At 42.3% G+C, this 17,390-nt stretch overlaps 1 long non-coding RNA gene across 1 annotated transcript in view; it reads left to right on the forward strand.

The window, feature by feature from the left end:
* The first annotated feature begins 4,837 nt into the window (after nt 1–4,837).
* The window catches only part of LOC135521109 (uncharacterized), a 68,775-nt gene continuing 56,222 nt past the window's right edge, over nt 4,838–17,390 (forward strand). The window contains exons 1-2 of the long non-coding RNA XR_010452492.1: nt 4,838–5,206; nt 10,466–10,556. This is a non-coding gene — a long non-coding RNA (uncharacterized LOC135521109). The remainder of the gene's footprint in view (nt 5,207–10,465; nt 10,557–17,390) is intronic.

The raw sequence follows: 17,390 nt of genomic DNA on the forward strand, positions 1-17,390 counted from the left end.
AAATCCAGAAACCAGTTGCACAGGAAGGGGTTCAGACCCAGGGCCCTGATCTTAGTGATGAGCTTGGAGGGCACGATGGTGTTGAAGGCTGAGCTGGTCAAAGAACAGCATTCTTACACAGGTACTTCTCTTGTCCATGTGGTGTAGAGCAGTGTTCAGTTCAATGGTGATTGCGTCATCCATGGATCTGTTAGGGCTATATGCTAATTATACTGGGTCTAGGTTGTCAGATAAGGTGGAGGTGATATGGTCCTTTATTAGCATCTCGAAGCACTTCATGATGACAGAAGTGAGTGCTACGGGGGCGATAGTCGCGTCGGGCACCTCAATGTTGTCTTCCTCGAAATGGGCAAAGAATGTGTTTAGCTTGTCCGGTAGCGAGGCGATGGTGTCCGCGATGTGGCTGGCATTCCCTTAATAATACGTGACACACTTATGTAGTCACATGTGCACTCAGCCACTGAGAACCATGCACCCACTCACCCCAACACCCACACAACCACCCACACACTCATGTGCACAGACGAGCACCCACCCGCCCACACGCCCACACACACTCATACACACTTGTTCATGCACCCACACACACACCCACACACCCAGCCCAGGCGCCTGTCAGGCCCAGTGCATTCCAGAGCTCTCTAACACAGTGTCTGAATGGAGGGGTGAATTTGGGGAATTTCAGCTGAAACGTGAGTACAAAAGCCAGGGGGACATTTAAGAGGCTTTAACTCCACCAGATTCATGGGAATCAGGAGAGGAACACATATAGGCACACTCACAGACGCAGGCACACACACACACACACACACACACACACACACACACACACACACACACACACACACACACACACACACACACACACACACACACACACAGAGAGAGAGATAGAAGGGGGGCTACATTCCTGGTGAAAGAACAGGGATTAAAAGAATAATACTTCCACCACACAACAGTAATGCAGGGTTTACCAACCGTCTCCTCGGGCCACCTAGACCTTTCACTTTTTTACCCTAAACCAGCATACCTGATTCAATTAGTCAAAGGCTTGATGATTAGTTGACTAATGGAATCAGGTGTGCCAGTTTAGGGTCAAAACAAAAATGTAAAACGTCTGGGAGAGCCTGAGGAGAGGGTTAGGAAAGCCTGGTCATCCATTCCACTAGACACTTTGGCCGGAGTAGTAGAACCCTCTCGAGGACTGATGCACACACGTGTAGACTACTTAAAAAATATATTATAATAATCTCTAGTTTAGATGAGATACAGCTGCAGAACTAGAAAATACACCCAAATCTCCACTTATCTATTTATGGCATGTCCTGCCTTTATAATTCCAATGTGTTTTGTCGTTTCATAGCTGTCAGACAAACTGTGCAAAAAGTGAAATGAAATGTAACTTTCGGCATTAATTCCGTCTGGTTAAGGTTATGGTTATGGTTTGGGATAGGGTTCATCTTAAATGTAGACGTTAATTCCAAGTGGTTAAAGGAAAATTTCTAAAATGTTCAACTTCATATGCATCATCTCAAGCATCACTTCAACATCAACACATGTGAAAATGGTGCATTTAGTGATAGGATAAAGGTTAGGGTTAAAGGTTGGGTTAAAGGTTAGGATTAAAGGTTAGGGTTAAAGGTTAGGGTTAAAGGTTAGGGTTCGTGATAGGATAAAGGTTAGGGTTAAAGGTTAGGGTTAAAGGTTAGGGTTAGTGATAGGATTAAAGGTTAGGGTTAAAGGTTAGGGTTAGTGATAGGATTAAAGGTTAGGGTTAGTGATAGGATTAAAGGTTGGGGTTAGGGTTAAAGGTTAGGGTTAGAGTTAGGGTTAAAGGTTAGGGTTAAGGGTTAAAAGGTTAGAGTTAGGGTTAGGGTTAGGGTTAAGGTTAAAGGTTAGGGTTAGAGTTAAGGGTTAGGGTTAAAGGTTAGGGTTAGGGTTAGGGTTAAAGGTTAGGGTTAGGATTAAGGTTAGTAATAGGGATAAAGTAGAAGAAGAACCTCCGATGCCCAGAGCCATAGGTCACAGTTCAAGCCCATCCTCAAACCCATCCCCAACAACCTAGCTCGATGCCACAGTTCAAACCCATCCTCAAGCCCATCCCCAACAGCCTATCTCGATGCCACAGTTCAAGCCCATCCCCAACAGCCTATCTCGATGCCACAGTTCAAGCCCATCCCCAACAGCCTATCTCGATGCCACAGTTCAAGCCCATCCCCAACAGCCTAGCTCGATGCCACAGTTCAAGCCCATCCCCAACACCCAAGCTCGATGCCACAGTTCAAGCCCATCCCCAAACCCATCCCCAACACCCTATCTCGATGCCACAGTTCAAGCCCATCCCCAAATCTCGATGCCACAGTTCAAGCCTATCCCCAACGCCCTATCTCGATGCCACAGTTCAAGCCCATCCCCAAATCTCGATGCCACAGTTCAAGCCTATCCCCAACGCCCTATCTCGATGCGAGCCTAGTAGATGGTAACAGACCCCTTAGTCAGCGGTAGCAAATAAAATGCCACGCCGTGCCATAATTTCAACATTCTAAATATGGCTGGACAGCACATCATCCACTGAAGTTCGGGCTGGGATTTACTCAAAACAGTTTGCCAGACCATTCTACGACACAGCAAAACATATCTTAACAACAGCATCAGTTAATTTCATCAGTGGCACTTTAACCAGACAAACGCAACCCTGCCTCTAAAAGACTGGTCAACAGACCTGACCCTGATGTCACAGTCCATTGAAGTCCCCTCACACCTTGCCCAATAATACTGGCAAAAGGCCTGATGTTCGCACCCATTGATTTCTGAAGGGAATGACTGCAAGAGATAGACTACAGCTATTAGACTACAGCCTAAAGCAGACTATAAATGTTGTCATAGGACTTCTGCAGTGGTTTCAAATGTCAGAGAATGAAAAGAAAAAGAAATTCATACCAGAGAAGTTCAGATGAGAAAACGTGTTAATTTATTCAGGGGATTTCACAATATGAATGCAATGTCTCTGATTGACACCTTAAATCTGAACTACTGATATAAGTAACAACATTTCGCATATTCACCATCACATGATCACTCTCACAGGGGGAAATTGAGAGGCTGACAAAAGAGAAAGGGACAGTGGGGGAAAAAACTATTTCAAATGCATTTTGAGGAAATGCAAATAGCTATACACCCCATTACAAGATCAACCCCCCTCCCTCATCCTATCAGAGAGAGAGAGAGCAGGAGAGAAAGAGAGCAGGAGAGAGAGAGCAGGAGAGAGAGAGCAGGAGAGAGAGAGAGCAGGAGAGAGAGAGCAGGAGAGAGAGAGCAGGAGAGAGAGAGAGCAGGAGAGAGAGAGAGCAGGAGAGAGAGAGAGAGAGAGAGAGAGAGAGAGAGAGAGAGAGAGAGAGAGAGAAATATATAGGTGAAATCCCATTGCAGTTGTTTCTTAATGTCTAATGTGATGGTAATGCCCCTTGTTATCCTCCGCTGTAAAGACATTACTGCCCAACGGAGAATGAAGAGATTGGGGGAGATGTAGAGCGATGGAGGAGGTTTGAAGGAGAGACGAGAGGTGGAGGAGAGATGGAGGAGAGATGAGGAGGGATGAAGGAGGCGTGGAGGAGAGAGTAGAGATGGAGGAGAGCTGAGGAGGGATGGAGGAGGTTTGAAGGAGAGACGAGAGGTTGAGGAGGGATGGAGGAGAGATGAGGAGGGATGAAGGAGGCGTGGAGGAGAGAGTAGAGATGGAGGAGAGCTGAGGAGGGATGGAGGAGAGATGAGGAGGGATGGAGGAGAGATGAGGAGGGATGGAGGAGGGATGAGGAGGGATGGAGGAGAGATGAGGATGGATGGAGGAGAGATGAGGAGGGATGGAGGAGAGATGAGGAGGGATGGAGGAGAGATGCGGAGGGATGGAGGAGAGATGAGGAGGGATGGAGGAGAGATGAGGATGGATGGAGGAGAGATGCGGAGGGATGGAGGAGAGATGAGGATGGATGGAGGAGAGATGCGGAGGGATGGAGGAGAGATGAGGAGGGATGGAGGAGAGATGAGGAGGGATGGAGGAGAGATGAGGAGGGATGGAGGAGAGATGAGGAGGGATGGAGGAGAGATGAGGAGGGATGGAGGAGAGATGAGGAGGGATGGAGGAGAGATGCGGAGGGATGGAGGAGAGATGAGGAGGGATGGAGGAGAGATGAGGAGGGATGGAGGAGAGATGAGGAGGGATGGAGGAGAGATGAGGATGGATGGAGGAGAGATGAGGAGGGATGGAGGAGAGATGAGGAGGGATGGAGGAGAGATGAGGATGGATGGAGGAGAGATGCGGAGGGATGGAGGAGAGATGAGGAGGGATGGAGGAGAGATGAGGAGGGATGGAGGAGGGATGGAGGAGAGATGAGGAGAGATGAGGAGGGATGGAGGAGGGATGCAGACTGGAGAAAGATTTGTGGTAATATATATTTTTTCAATTCAAAACTATTGACATTAGAATTACATTATGAGATAGTATTATGCATCTACACAGCCCAGTAGATCAGTCTAATTCAAGTCTAATTCAAGGAACCAAATGTGGTTACAGGCTGAGTGCAGAAAAAAATATAGGCTAGTCATATTCTGGAAAACATGTAACCTTATCATTTCTGTCTGTAAATTCGTGTTATTCAGAGAAGTGGACTTTCCTGAAAACGTACATGTGTCTGTGCACACGCGCACGCACTACACGCACACGGGTCGCAGCAGGGACGGCCCCTGTTTACCAGGGGATTTATTGCTGGCTGGGGGTCGTCGTCAGGGCGAGCGAGGGACGCGCCTATATACAGGCTGAGGTGAATGGGAAGCTATGCTGAAGCAGGAAACTCAGTGGCATTTCCGACTGATTCAGTATGCACACGGCGAAAAGCCCCGCGGCCAGTCAGCGATAAGGGGAGAGGGGAAATGACTTGCAGGAGTCGCAGATGACTGAGTGATGAGATCATTAAGTGCATCGCGATGAGAAAGTCAGTTGAGAAAGTCAGTTGCTAGAGAAAGTATTTTTCAGCCTTTGGTGATGTTTTTTTGTTGTTGTCGCGTTCTGGTTTTTGTAGCATGTAACTGCGGAGTGTCGCGCCATGGAAAGGTGTCTGCAACCCCGGGCTCCCTCCTGCACGACTCTTGGCGTTTGCAACAGCAAGGGACGGAGGAAGAAAACTCGAGTCCGGAGACAGACAACCACAAGGTAAGCTACATCTGTCGACTGTGTATATCATCTTAATACTATGGATATATAGTATTGAGCCTATTGTTTTATTTGCTACGTTTTTTCACATTCATAAGATTGGTGTTTAGATAAGTGCCATTTTTTTGTTAGGTCTACAGTTAGGCTATCATATTCTAGAGTTTGCATTGTGTGAAAGACCAGAAGAAGCATGGCATTGCAACAGTGTGTGGTCTGCCTTGGTTCTATCATTGTAGACTGTGTGTGCGCGCGTGCGTGCGTGCGTATGATCTCTGTGTGTGTTTTCCCTTCTTTAAGTTGCTGGAGGAGGGGTGGTATGCAAGTCGAGCTAGATATGTGTGTGTGTGTGTGAGGGGGGGGGGGATCTGAGAGTGTGGTTGGGTGCAGACAGGATCTCTGTGTGTGTTTTCCCTTCTTTAAGTTGCGGGAGGAGGGGTGGTATGCGAGTCGTACTGTGTGTGTGCGTGTGTGGGGTGGTATGCTAGCTGGGCTGGTGGAAATTCCTGTGTGTGTTTTGGAATGTGATTACCCCGGGGGGGGACACCGTGAGAGAGAGAGAAAGCAGGAATAAACCAACATGATTTGATTCCATTAATGTTAGTTGTGATATGACTGACATACAGGTGACTTTTGTATTTCAAATAGTGATAATGATAATAGTTATCATCTTCCATCATCATATCCTTGTGAGATATAATTACAATAAAAAAGCCATTCAAGGAACAAAGCAAGTATTAGTGTGTGTGTGTGTGTGTGTGTGTGAGAGAGAGGGGGGGGGGGAGATCTGAGATTGTGGTTGGGTGCAAACCATTTTTAACAGGTCAGATGTTTAAAAGGACATTTAACCATTGGTTCAATTGGTCAAGTGTTTGAAAGGACATTTAACCATTGGTTCAATTGGTCAGGTGTTTAAAAGGACATTTAACCATTGGTCCAATTGGTCCAGTGTTTGAAAGGACATTTAACCATTGGTTCAATTGGTCAGGTGTTTAAAATGACATTTAACCATTGGTTCAATTGGTCAGGTGTTTAAAAGGACATTTAACCATTGGTCCAATTGGTCAAGTGTTTGAAAGGACATTTAACCATTGGTCCAATTGGTCAAGTGTTTGAAAGGACATTTAACCATTGGTCCAATTGGTCAGGTGGTTAAATGTCCTTTTTAACACTTGACCTGTTACAAATGGTTTGTTACTTATTTCAAATGGTTTTATGCAAACACCGCTATTCCTCTGTCTTCAGAGTAGAAAATCAAGGGGCAATGCAGTTAAAATTGTGCTTTTTTTTAATGATATTTCCACACTTTTAGATCGAGACAACACTGAAACTGTGAAAATGATGAATGTGCCCTTTAGTATAAGAGCTGTCTAAAAACAAGTTTTTGGCCCAGATCATGACATTACAATCTGATATAATTATAATAGACCAATGACAGTTTATCTTGATGTGCATATATTCTCCTACATGGTTGTTGGCCCTGCCCTGTCATATTGACATTCCATTCCTCATTGTTGGCAGCGTGCACTTATGCTACCAAAGACCAAAATATATCTGTATTTAGGCCTACTTCCACTTTAACCTTTCACTGCAGTGGGCTAAATCGTGTTCACAGTTTCTTGGTAGTCTTAAAAACATCTACTTATAAACAAAAGTATACACCTCACAGACATTGTTATGGGCTTACTTTCTTTTTTAATGAATTATGAAATTATGAAAAATATGAGAAACATTCCACCCATGATGCCACTAGAGGGTGATTTGATCAATTGACTGCATTAAAAGGCTACAGCAATGAACAAAAGCAAAAGAGATGTGCAGTAGCTGTCTGCAAAGCAGCAATTGTTTCTTAGGCAGTGGATTTGCTAGCAGCATCCTTCATCAAAGTTCTTTCCCAACAAGCAACAGCAGTCAACAGCAACGTTTCAAAACGTACATTTCAAAATAGTTATTCTTCTAGCTAACTATTATTATTAAAAGCAAAGGACATTATATTGTTGTGCTGCTGCTAGCTAACATTAGCTTAGCTAGTTAGCTAGCTACTATTCTCGACCGCAACTAGGATAGCTAGCTAGCTAGCTACTGACCTGACATTTATATTTACATAGGGTACCTGTAGCTAGCCTAGCTACATAAAAAGTGATATCAGAATCGTAAAAGGGAAACGCTGCCCTAGTGCCAAGGTAGAAGGTACCTGCTCACAATGTAAACAATGTTCCTGCATAGCCAGCTACACTTTTCCTCTATGTTTGTTAATTTATTTGTTTGTTTATTTGGATCCCCATTAGCAAATGGTGGTAGAGTGCTTTCTGTTTTTCTCCTGCAAAACCTCTTGAACGGTAGGAGCTATAATTTAAAAAAAATCATTACATTTTATTTATTTTTTTTACCTTTATTTAACTAGGCAAGTCAGTTAAAGAACACATTCTTATTTAAAATGACGGCCTACGCCAGCCAAACCCGGGCGACGCTGGGCCAAATGTTTGCCGCCCAATCACGTCCGCTTGTGATACAGCCTGGAATCGAATCAGGGTGTCTGTAGTGACATCTGAAGCACTGAGATGCAGAGTCTTAAACCTTTCCTGAATGCTAAGATTCTCAGGAACACTAATCTGTTTTCCTTTACAATGCTCTCAAGCTGTGCAGGGCTCGTTAGAGCAGAGAGTGGACATGACCGGGCATAATCAGACTGAGGAGGACAGCACCACATAATTGAAAGCATTTATGTTATTTTCTACACAAAATTATTGTCTGGTGATCTTTTGATCACTTCCCAATACCTTTCTGAATATTCCAGTCACTTCAAATCATACGTCCTTCAGACTGAAATGCTGTCAAAGTACTGTCATACTGTTAGTCAAAGTACTGTCAGACAAAGTACTCTCTGACTGTCTGACAAAGTACTCTTTGACTGTCTGACAAAGTACTCTCTGACTGTCTGACAAAGTACTCTCTGACAAAGTACTCTCTGACTGTCTGACAAAGTACTCTCTGACTGTCTGACAAAGTACTCTCTGACTGTCTGACAAAGTACTCTCTGACAAAGTACTCTCTGACTGTCTGACAAAGTACTCTCTGACAAAGTACTCTCTGACTGTCTGACAAGTACTCTCTGACTGTCTGACATGAACTCTCTGACTGTCTGACAAAGTACTCTCTGACAAAGTACTCTCTGACTGTCTGACAAAGTACTCTCTGACTGTCTGACAAAGTACTCTTTGACTGTCTGACAAAGTACTCTCTGACTGTCTGACAAAGTACTCTCTGACTGTCTGACAAAGTACTCTCTGACTGTCTGACAAAGTACTCTCTGACTGTCTGACAAAGTACTCTCTGACTGTCTGACAAAGTACTCCCCGACTGTCAGACAAAGTACTGTCATACAAAGGTTCTATATACTGTATTACTTTTTTCAGAGAGTGTAATAGTTGGACCATGTCCTATAAACGATTAGTAGGAATTGTCAATGGGTAGGGGCTATGGGTCTATCTGTGATTGACTGTATGACTATTTTAACACACATTTGTAGTGTGTGTAGTGTGTATAGCAGTGGTCACCAACCATCTTCCTGGAGATCTATTCTCTGGTAGATTTTCACCCCAACCATCACAAATAACAACAGATACTGCCAAAGAAGTTGTTGTTGAGAAGCTAGGTGTAGTTGGGAAGCTCGGTGTAGTTGAGAAGCTCGGTGTAGTTGAGAAGCTCAGGGTAGTTGAGAAGCTCGGTGTAGTTGAGAAGCTAGGTGTAGTTGAGAAGCTTGGTGCCGTTGTGAAGCTAGGTGCCGTTGTGAAGCTCGGTGCCGTTGTGAAGCTTGGTGTAGTTGTGAAGCTTGGTGTAGTTGAGAAGCTTGGTGCCATTGTGAAGCTTGGTGCCGTTGTGAAGCTAGGTGTCGTTGAGAAGCTAGGTGTCGTTGAGAAGCTAGGTGTCGTTGAGAAGCTAGGTGTCGTTGATAAGCTAGGTGTTGTTGAGAAGCCAGGTGTTGTTGAGAAGCTAGGTGTTGTTGTGTGTGCGTGTGTAGTAAGTTTGAATTACTACCTCTTCCACCTTTCACAGATTGTAGTTGTGTATAGTAATGCCACTATTGGAGAAAGCTGGTGATGACAATGTAGATAAAAGCACTAGGTATTTAACTTTATACCATTGATCACTACTCTGATGCCGCTCTGGACCTCCTACCTGATTATGTTTAGCTAACACCCTCTAACTTTCACCATCATCTGTTTTCATCCCACAGGGACACCTTACAGAGCTTTAGCACATGTAAAACAATAACTTGAGAAGGTACTTCTCAAATGTGTATCCCTGCGCCCACACAATCGGACTGCTTTTCAGTCACCCAAGGAGGCTCAGGGAAATAAATTATAAAACATTTATTTTAAGGTGAAAACAAAAATAAACATATAACTATTTATTTTACATAAAGTGGTGATTTAGAAAAACATTCAAAAAGACAGCATGGGGGCTTTAATATTGAAGTCACCATGTGATTATACTACAGCCAGGGGACATCCTTGAGACACCTGCAACAGTCTCATGTCCCAGACACCATGTGATTAAACTACAGCCAGGGGACATCTGTGAGACACCTGCAACAATCTCATGTCCCAGACACCATGTGATTAAACTACAGCCAGGGGACATCTGTGAGACACCTGCAACAGTCTCATGTCCCAGACACCATGTGATTAAACTACAGCCAGGGGACATCTGTGAGACACCTGCAACAGTCTCATGTCCCAGACACCATGTGATTATACTACAGCCAGAGGGACTTGAATTGTAAGATTTTAACATTTATGAAATACACAATATGAAAAAATAGCCTCCATCTATTTATAATAGAACAAAATCAAGATGGTTTATACCTAAATGTTTCTTAAAACATATTATTGATGAGTTTCTTCATCTCGTCATAGTGAATGGGCCATTTTAAATGATGTAAAACAGTGTTTTCCTCATATAAGTGGACAGATGACGAGGTAAGGGTTGTGTTTGGGTTGTTCCCTGGAGGAGCTAACTAATTGTTGGAACTAGATGGGGAACTGGAAGGACAGAGACTGCCCACAGTCGCCCACACACAAATGTTACATATTCCAATGAGCAATCTGGTCCGTCGATATACCAAGACACTTCACACGATGGGAATTTATTATGCAAGTGATTGTGAACATAAACAAGTCTGTTTTTTGTTAAATAATTCCAGAACATCTCATTATGATATTATGTATTATATAATGTTCTCTATTGCCTGTTTTTCAGAAGCTGAAATCGCCATGGTGAAGATGATTGACAAGGTGAAGATGATTGACAAAGTGGAGATGATTGACATTGGTCATCCATTCTTCTACCGGTAAGACACTGGTCCTTCCATCTGTTATACAGAGCTTCTAGAGGAATGACGTTGTCCTGTGTGTTCAGGCCCTCCGATGTAGACCCAAACATCTTGATTCCTAAAAACTATACCTGTTATAGATTTTACTATTGTCTTCAAAGATGGAAAATACCTGTGGACGTACTGTACCAATCTAGCTCTCTCCCTATACATTCATTCACTTTCACTTGCTGACTTTCTGTATCTATTTAGTGAATTAGTTCACAATTTCTGCAGTTTTGGGTCGAGGATGTTCAATGTCTAATTCAGTCCAAGGGTTGCACTTACATTCAGAGGATCCCCTACTCATTCTCTCATTATTTCATTCTGTCATTCTCTGTGTTCTCATTATTTCATTCTGTCATTCTCTGTGTTCTCATTCTATCATTCTCTCAGTTCTCTCATTCTCTCATTATTTCACTCTGTCATTCTCTGTGTTCTCATTCTATCATTCTCTCAGTTCCCTCATTCTCTCATTATTTCACCATGTCATTCTCTGTGTTCTCATTCTATCATTCTCTGTTCTCTCATTATTTCACTCTGTCATTCTCTGTGTTCTCATTCTATCATTCTCTCAGTTCTCTCATTCTCTCATTATTTCACTCTGTCATTCTCTGTGTTCTCATTCTATCATTCTCTCAGTTCTCTCATTCTCTCATTATTTCACTCTGTCATTCTCTGTGTTTTCATTCTATCATTCTCTCAGTTCTCTCATTATTTCACCATGTCATTCTCTGTGTTCTCATTCTATCATTCTCTGTTCTCTCATTATTTCACTCTGTCATTCTCTGTGTTCTCATTCTATCATTCTCTCAGTTCTCTCATTCTCTCATTATTTCACTCTGTCATTCTGTGTTCTCATTCTATCATTCTCTGTTCTCTCATTCTCTCATTATTTCACTCTGTCATTCTGTGTTGTCATTCTATCATTCTCTCAGTTCTCTCATTCTCTCATTATTTCACTCTGTCATTCTCTGTGTTCTCATTCTATCATTCTCTCAGTTCTCTCATTCTCTCATTATTTCACTGTCATTCTCTGTGTTCTCATTCTATCATTCTCTCAGTTCTCTCATTCTCTCATTATTTCACTCTGTCATTCTCTGTGTTCTCATTCTATCATTCTCTCAGTTCTCTCATTCTCTCATTATTTAACTCTGTCATTCTCTGTGTTGTCATTCTATCATTCTCTCAGTTCTCTCATTCTCTCATTATTTCACTCTGTCATTCTCTGTGTTCTCATTCTATCATTCTCTCAGTTCTCTCATTCTCTCATTATTTCACTCTGTCATTCTCTGTGTTCTCATTCTATCATTCTCTCAGTTCTCTCATTCTCTCATTATTTCACTCTGTCATTCTCTGTGTTCTCATTCTATCATTCTCTCAGTTCTCTCATTATTTCACCATGTCATTCTCTGTGTTCTCATTCTATCATTCTCTGTTCTCTCATTATTTCACTCTGTCATTCTCTGTGTTCTCATTCTATCATTCTCTCAGTTCTCTCATTCTCTCATTATTTCACTCTGTCATTCTGTGTTCTCATTATATCATTCTCTGTTCTCTCATTCTCTCATTATTTCACTCTGTCATTCTGTGTTGTCATTCTATCATTCTCTCAGTTCTCTCATTCTCTCATTATTTCACTCTGTCATTCTCTGTGTTCTCATTCTATCATTCTCTCAGTTCTCTCATTCTCTCATTATTTCACTCTGTCATTCTCTGTGTTCTCATTCTATCATTCTCTCAGTTCTCTCATTCTCTCATTATTTCACTCTGTCATTCTCTGTGTTCTCATTCTATCATTCTCTCAGTTCTCTCATTCTCTCATTATTTCACTCTGTCATTCTCTGTGTTGTCATTCTATCATTCTCTCAGTTCTCTCATTCTCTCATTATTTCACTCTGTCATTCTGTGTGTTGTCATTCTATTATTCTCTCAGTTCTCTCATTCTCTCATTATTTCACTCTGTCATTCTCTGTGTTCTCATTCTATCATTCTCTCAGTTCTCTCATTCTCTCATTATTTCACTCTGTCATTCTGTGTGTTGTAATTCTATTATTCTCTCAGTTCTCTCATTCTCTCATTATTTCACTCTGTCATTCTCTGTGTTCTCATTCTATCATTCTCTCAGTTCTCTCATTATTTCACCATGTCATTCTCTGTGTTCTCATTCTATCATTCTCTCAGTTCTCTCATTATTTCACCATGTCATTCTGTGTTCTCATTATTTCACTCTGTCATTCTCTGTGTTGTCATTCTATTATTCTCTCAGTTCTCTCAGTTCTTTCAATCTGTTCTTCATCTGTTTTAACATAATACCTCCTACAGTGTGTCTAATCATCAGATCATAAGCCATGAATCTTGAATTCTTTTGAGAGGGACTGGATGCTATTTAGCTCTGGCAATAAAAGCTATCTGAGTGATTTAGCTCCTGTGAGTACATGTCTACCAAGAAGGACAGCAGAGGACTAATGGTTTGTCTGAATGTGAACTGAATTCAAAAGGCATAGTGATTCGCACAGTTCACATGCACACACACACACACACACACACACACACACACACACACACACACACACGCACACACACGCACACGCGCACTCAGCCCACACACTCCCCCGTGTTTCCCCTGCCTCTGCTCTCCTCAGATGTAAGACACATGACATTAAAGGGCAGCTCTCAGTGTGGGTTCCTCATGTGGGTAGAGTGTGTGTGTCTGTGTGGGAGAGAGAATGAAAGCCAAAGCTCCAGAACCGTAGGCCCATGCTCGCTGTATGTGTGCCCCACCGGAGGCTCTCATACTGGGATATGCTTACTCCCACGCCGGGGTAGAGGCTGGGGCTGAGTGGGAGAGGGAGTGGGAGGAGATGACAGAGAGAGAAAGGGAGTGGGAGGAGAGGACAGAGAGAGAAAGAGAGGAGAAAGGGAGTGGGTGGGAAGAGTGGGTAGAGGTCGGTGAGTCAGTTGGAACTGCTGCCTCGAATAAGTGAGCTCTCTGCCTTACAACATATAGAAGGTGTTTTAGCTAGTGTACACACACACACACACAGAATCTAAATGCAGTTGCTGCATTGAACATTGTACGTGTATTGTGCATTTTGTGCATTTCTCCAGGTTTCAGTCTCATTGGAAAGCTAATGTGAAAAGATTTTTACAGAAAAAGCAGCCAACAAGTGCTCAGCATATGTGGGAACTCCTTCAAGACTGTTGGAATAGCATTCCAGGTGAACTTGGTTGAGAGAATGCCAAGAGTGTGCAAAGCTGATTTGAAGAATCTCAAATATAAAATATATTTAGATTTGTTAAACACTTTTTTGGTTACTACATGATTCCATATGTGTTATTTCATAGTTTTGATGTTTTCACGATTATTATATAATTTAGAAAATAGTATATAATGAAGAAAAACCCTTGAATGAGTAGGTATTTTGAAACGTTTGACCGGCAGTGTACAATACATGTAAAGTTCATTGGAGGGTTTGTCATCCTGTCTGTCTACATTCTACATCTCTTCTCAGGCAGATGTTACAGCTCAGACACTGTTGGCAGGATACTGTTCTGAGTCCTTTGTGTTCACTTTTCTCACACTTTACCCTGTGACCTCTATGTTCTCACAGGGCTGTGACGTAATTAAGCAATAAGGCACGAAGGGGTGTGGTATACGGCCAATATACCCCGGCTAAGGGCTGTTCTAAAGGACGGCGCAAAGCAGAGTGCCTGGATACAGCTCTTAGCCGTGGAATATTGGCCGTATACCACAAACCCCCGAGGTGCCTTATTGCCATTATAAACTGGTTACCAATGTAATTAGAGCAGTAAAAATACATGTTTTGTCATACCCGTGGTTTACGGTCTGATATACCATGGCTGTCAGCCAATCAGCATTCAGGGCTCGAACCACCCAGTTTATAATAAATTATATATATATATATTTACAGTTGAAGTCGGAAGTTTACATACGCTTAGGTTGAAGTCGTTAAAACTAATTTTTTTCAACCACTCCACAAATGTCTTGTTAACAAACTATAGTTTTGGCAAGTCGGTGAGGACATCTACTTTAATAATTTTTAGTAATTTTTCCAGTGGGTCAGAAGTTTACATGCACTAAGTTGACTGTGCCATTAAACAGCTTGGAAAATTCCAGAAAATGATGTCATGGCTTTAGAAGCTTCTTATAGGTAAATTTATATAATTTGAGTCAATTGGAGGTGTACCTGTGGATGTATTTCAAGGCCTACCTTCAATCTCAGTGCGTCTTTGCTTGACATCATGGGAAAATCAGAAGAAATCAGCCAAGACCTCAGAAAAAAATGGTAGACTTCCACAAGTCTGGTTCATCCTTGGGAGTAATTTCCAAACGCCTGAAGGTACCACGCTCATCTGTACAAACAATAGTATGCAAGTATAAACACCATGGGACCATGTAGCCGTCACACTGCTCAGGAAGGAGACGTCTCCTAGAGATGAACGTACTTTGGTGCGAAAAGTGCAAATCAATCCCAGAACAACAGCAAAGGACGTTGTGAAGATGCTGGAGGAAACAGGTACAAAAGTATCTAAATCCACAGTAAAGCGAGTCCTATATCAACATATCCTGAAAGGCTGCTCAGCAAGGAAGAAGCCACTGCTCCAAAACCGCCATAAAAAAGCCAGACTATAGTTTGCACCTGACAATGGGGACAAAGATCGTACTTTTTGGAGAAATGTCCTCTGGTCTGATGAAACAGAAATAGAACTGTTTGGCCATAATGACCATTGTTATGTTTGGAGGAAAAAGGGGGAGGATTGCAAGCCAAAGAACACCATCCCAACCCGTGAAACATGGGGGTGGCAGCATCATGTTGTGGGGGTGCTTTGCTGCAGGAGGGACTGGTGCACTTCACAAAGTAGATCGCATAATAAGGACAGAAAATTATGTGTATATATTGAAGCAACATCTCAAGACATCAGTTTAAAGCTTGGACCCAAATGGGTCTTCCAAATGGACAATGACCCCAGGCATACTTCCCAAGTTGTGGCAAAATGGCTTAAGGACAACAAAGTCAAGGTATTGGAGTGGCCATCACAAAGCACTGAACTGAAAAAGCATGTGCGAGCAAGGAGGCTTACAAACCTGACTCAGTTACACCAGCTCTGTCAGGAGGAATGGGCCAAAATTCACCAAACGTATTGTGTGAAGCTTGTGGAAGGCTACCCAAAACGTTTGACCCAAGTTAAACAATTTAAAGACAATGCTACTAAATACTAATTGAGTGTATGTAAACTTCTGACCCACTGGGAATGTGATGAAAGAAATAAAAGCTGAAATAAATAATTCTCTCTATTATTATTCTGACATTTCACATTCTTAAAGTAAAGTGGTGATCCTAACTGACCTAAAACAGGGAATTTTTACTATAATTAAATGTCAGGAACTGTGGAACAACTGAGTTTAAATGTATTTGGCTAAAGTGTATGTAAACTTCTGACTTCAGGTGTATATACTGTACACACACACACACACATGCCCACACACGCCATGGCTTTCATTAGCCGGTAATAGCAGGTATTTGGCAGATAAAACATTTGGCTCATAAATACAACTGCCGCTGCTCAATTGTCCCTGAGAATAACAGAAAATCCTCATGCGAAATAATGCTTTTTAGTCTATTCGTTGATTTTAAATACCAGTCGATGTCTATACATTTGACTGGTCATGCTTATCAATCTATAGGTTACTTTGCATAATTTAGTGGAATTAAATTAATTAAACGTGTGTGTGTGTGTGTGTGTGTGTGTGTGTGTGTGTGTGTGTGTGTGTGTGTGTGTGTGTGTGTGTGTGTGTGCTACATTATATTCATTATATATCTTATTTATCACACACATACAACATACAGATACAGAGGAGCAGTAAATCTGTCAGACAGCGTGAGAGCTGCTGCTGCAGCATCTCAAACAACCATCAGAAGCCAGGCTTCATCAGCGTGTCACACGCCTCTTTGCAATGAGCTGGAAGTAGAGCTGGAAGTAGTATGCATTTTGAAAACACACAGTATACTCAATTGTTTGAAACCTGCACCTTTTTACTACATAGTATGAGGCATGTCTTAGCTTGCTTCAAAGTAGTCTAGCCTAAATCAGTCATATTAGCAACCCATGCTACTTGTTTCATATTAGACCCTGTTTCTAAATTTCTACTGGATATTCTTTATTCGCGTCACATGGAACCCGCACGTTTTGGAAGGAACGTTCCCGCGCAGCCTACTGCTTTGTTGTCAGGCATATGTGTATAGGTGGCAGGGAAGTCAGGCGCAGGAGAGTCAAACGGAGTGTAAAATGGAGTCTTTTAATAAAGTCCACGTAACATGCTCCATAACACTAAAAGGTACATACATAAACAAACATGGGTACGAGGACCCGACGCGCACCTATACAACATAAAACTACACTGACAATAAAACAATCTCTGACAAAGACATGTGGGGAAACAGAGGGTTAAATACACAACAGGTAATGAATGGGATTGAAAACAGGTGTGTGGGAAGACAAGACAAAACCAATGGAAAATGATAAATGGATCAATGATGGCTAGAAGACAGGTGACGTCGAACGCCGAGCACCACCCGAACAAGGAGAGGCAACGACTTCGGCAGAAGTCGTGACATTTGTGCACATTGCTTCCCCTTATAATGTCAAGAAATAGTCGTTTATCAACATTTTAAACTAAATGTTCTTATCTGTTGCATTAGACTCATTTTTTTTTTAAATGTAGCCTGGGTTTACTGATTTTGGGATCTATCATCTGTCCCAGAGTCTGTTTGGAATAGGATATTTCTT

Source organism: Oncorhynchus masou, chromosome 29, assembly GCF_036934945.1.
Source record: "Oncorhynchus masou masou isolate Uvic2021 chromosome 29, UVic_Omas_1.1, whole genome shotgun sequence".
In the NCBI taxonomy this organism is placed as follows: domain Eukaryota; kingdom Metazoa; phylum Chordata; class Actinopteri; order Salmoniformes; family Salmonidae; genus Oncorhynchus; species Oncorhynchus masou.